The sequence below is a fragment of the Saccostrea cucullata genome, unplaced genomic scaffold, assembly GCF_032062105.1.
Source record: "Saccostrea cucullata isolate Sc308-1 unplaced genomic scaffold, CSIRO_AGI_Scuc_v1 ctg1917, whole genome shotgun sequence".
NCBI classification, from domain to species: Eukaryota; Metazoa; Mollusca; class Bivalvia; order Ostreida; family Ostreidae; genus Saccostrea; species Saccostrea cuccullata.
This window is the reverse complement of record NW_026923572.1, coordinates 72,996-76,696: the sequence shown is the minus strand read 5'-3', so window position 1 is coordinate 76,696 and position 3,701 is coordinate 72,996. Positions and strand designations below refer to the sequence as shown.

The 3,701-nt window shown below is 31.7% G+C and overlaps 1 long non-coding RNA gene across 1 annotated transcript; it reads left to right on the top strand.

The window, feature by feature from the left end:
* Window positions 1–651: 651 nt before the first annotated feature.
* Window positions 652–2,804, top strand: LOC134264379 (uncharacterized). Its single transcript, XR_009991510.1, has 3 exons — window positions 652–695; window positions 2,459–2,520; window positions 2,734–2,804. It is a non-coding gene; the product is annotated as an uncharacterized LOC134264379 (long non-coding RNA).
* The last annotated feature ends 897 nt before the right edge of the window (window positions 2,805–3,701 follow it).

Below are 3,701 nucleotides of genomic sequence, written 5' to 3'. Positions count from 1 at the left end.
TTTGGATGAATTCTTTTTCCAATAAATATGAATAGAAGATGTTCCGATGTAAGATCGAAATAGAGTTATTTACCTGTTAACATCGAAGAAAAAACAATCGCGAGTGTGTACGTTATTATTTAGATGTATTATCACGGTCAGTGAAAAACTAATGCAGTGCAGTGTGTGTCGCCCCCCCCCCCCCTCCTAACAGCCCACATAAAGTTGATCACTGTTTTACTAAAAATTTAAAAATGTAATTGTACTAAATATAGAGTCGATTAGCTTATTTTCTTTGAGACGACATGTGTAATAAGGGTGTTAATTAGTAATAGAAACTTAAACTAAATTAAATTTGAAATTTCATTGCTGCAGTCAATGTGTTGACAATGATTTACTCAACATGTAATGTTGTTGTCTTTTTGGCATACAAACATGCTAAATGTAACAAATATTATTTGTATCATTATAATGAAAACAAAGAACCTCCAATTTAGATCTATGTGTTTAAATTTTTATAATTTCTAAATTAATGGTGAATAAAATATTTACTAGTATTTATTTTTAGTATGATTTCAATTTTTAAGTCAATTAATTTCTGTAATTTATACATAATTTTATAAAATCATATGACATATTTATTTTATTATTGAAGCAGTCAAGGGATCCAGGCTTGAAGTATAAATAAATACAAAATGCATCCATTTCTCCACAGGGTATGTACACTTATAAGCATTTCACGTTTTTTTAACCATGCTTGTGTGCATGATTAGGCCTATATTTATTTTTATTATGCCCCCGTAAACGAAGTTTCGGGGGTATATAGTTTTTGTCGTGTCAGTCTGCCTCTCTGTTTGTCCGTTTGTCCGCAAAAACTTTAACATTGCCCATAACTTTTGATTTAGTGGAGCTATGACTTTCATATTTCATATGTGTATTCCTTGTGACAAGACCTTTCTTTGGGTACCACCAAATTTGACCTTTTGACCTTGACCTTGGAGTTTGACCCACTTTTACATGAAAATTTTAAAATTTTACTTTGGCCATATCTTTTGAACAGTAGACACCAGGACATTATATTTCACATATGTAATGTTTGTTTAAAGACCTTTCACTGGATACCAACAAACTTGACCCTTTGACCTTGACCTTGTAGATTTCCGTACTTGTGAAAAAACTTTAACCTTAGCCATAACTTTTGAACAGTAAGGGATAGAGCTTTCATACTTCATATATGTACTCCTTGTGAAAAGACCCTTCATTGGATATGAAGATCCTTGACCCTTTGACCTTGACTTTTAAGCTTGACCTACTTTAAAAAAGCAAACCTTGACCATAACTTTAAAGAGTTAGGGCTTGTGCTTTCATACTTTACATATTTGATTCTTATGACAAGACTTTTCATTTGATAACAATAACTTTGACCCTTTGACCTTGACCTTGGAGTTTGACCTACTTTTAAAGAATTTTTTTTTTAATTTTCTTTGGCCATATCTTTTGAACAGTAGACGCCAGGACTTTTATACTTCATATATGTAATGTTTGTTAAAAGACCTTTTACTGGATACCAACAACCTTGACCCTTTGTCCTTGACCTTGTAGATTTTCGTACTTGTGAAAAACTTTAACCTTGGCCATAACTTTTGAACAGTAAGAGATAGGGCTTTTAAATTTCATATATGTTCTCCTTGTGAAAAGACCCTTCATTGGATATGAAGATCCTTGACCCTTTGACCTTGACCTCTGAGATTGACCTACTTTAAAAAAGCAAACTTGACCATAATTTTTAAAGACTTAGGGCTAGTTCCTTTCATACTTTACATATTTGATCCTTATGACAAGACCTTTCATTTGATAACAATAACTTTGATGCTTTGACCTTGACCTTGGAGTTTGACCTACTTTTTAAGAAATTAACCGTTAACCATAACTTCTGAACGGTTAGGGCTAGGGCTTTCATGCTATACATAAGTATTTTATGTGGCAAGACCTTTCATTTGATACTAATTACATTGACCTTTTGACCTTGACCTCGGAGATTTTTGTACTTATTAAAAACCTTTAACATTAGCTTACTTTCAAATTTCATTATTGTTTTCCAGTGAGAATACCCTACTTTTGGTACCAATTAATTAAATTTGGATTTAATAAAAGCTTAATCTTTGCTATGTTGCCATAAGGGGGCATCAGTGTTTTACAAACACATCTCGTTCTTTTTGGTAAAGATGGAAGAATGTTTTGTTTTTCATATTCTAATCATTTGTTCTTGTAAATGTCAGAGGTTTTAATTTCCCAGAAGAGTTTTGTAAATAAATACAGCTTTGTTTCCATTTAACTTTTATATGAATTTTAATTTACTACAGTTTACAATATATCATGAATTGTTTTGTCAAATGTAAAGTGATTTTACTTTACAATGTATTTTATTTAGTAATCTCATAGCAATAGCATATATAATGTGTTGCATATATTCCTAAAGAAATAGACCAATGGAATCATTCATGATCAGGCAGCAAGTTAATCCATGATGTAAGGAAAATGGTATGCTCAATATTAGCTATAAACCATATTACCATGCAATATTCCAGGTAAACAATAAATAACTGTAGAATTGAAAACATTTAATTATATATGCATCCAATGCATGTTTCCATGCATTGATCTGAATTTAATTAAATTTTAATCACCAATTTACTCTTAGTAATGGTATGCTACTACATGAATATCCTGATTTTTTCATACATGTATTTTCAGAATTGATTTCATCCACAAGAACATAAAGTGATGGAAAAAAAAATTGCAGCCCCCCCAGTATTCCTTGTACAGTCTATTTTAATTTGAAAAGCTGTTTATGAAATAAAATTTCTTCATAAAAAATTATTTGACTTTTTTATATTCATGTACTTACTGTACAGGTGTTGAAAAGGCTATTAAGATTTGATAATCTTGACTTGCATATATTTGTGTGGTGCCAGACTGTCAATGTCCATCAAGATTTTTTTCCAGCATGTACATTGTGTTAATTTGTTTTTCTTAATAATAGTAACTAAAGAGGAGATTAAAGCCCCCCTCCCCCCTTAATTGATTCAAAACAAGAAAGGGGACCACCATTTTATTCTAAAGGGAAGTGGGGGTTGGGGGGTTGGCAAGTTTTCCCAAGTCATTATGTTCTTTATTTCTTTTCATGTCAATGAAGGACAGGTCTACTAATATTTACTTCCAATATGATGAAGGACAGATTATTTATTTTCCTCCCTACTGAAAAATGTCTGACAAGCTTAACAAAATTATAGGAGGGGGAACACTGGTATGGGGCAGATTAATTTTTTTAATCCTATTTGGGACATATTTAATTTCAACATTTCAGATCTACCCCCCCCCCTCTTTTGGAATAAAATGGTAGTCCCTTTAACAAATACAGGAATTTGTATGTTTTCCACTTAGTCTTAGTTCTTAAAACGTATGACATAAATCCCATAGGAGTTGAAGGTTTTAAAGAAATCCAAGATACAATCTTGTATGCGAAAAAAAAATATTTGTACACAAGTGTATGTACATTTGTGACAGAGGGGTATGATTATCGAATTAATTATTGATGGAGGCTATCAAATTGACTATTATAATTGTATTAACAATCGGCGTTTTAGATTACATACTGCGGCAAACTTTACACCTACATTTAGATGCATGTATGTTTACACTGATTCGAGGAAATGCGGAAG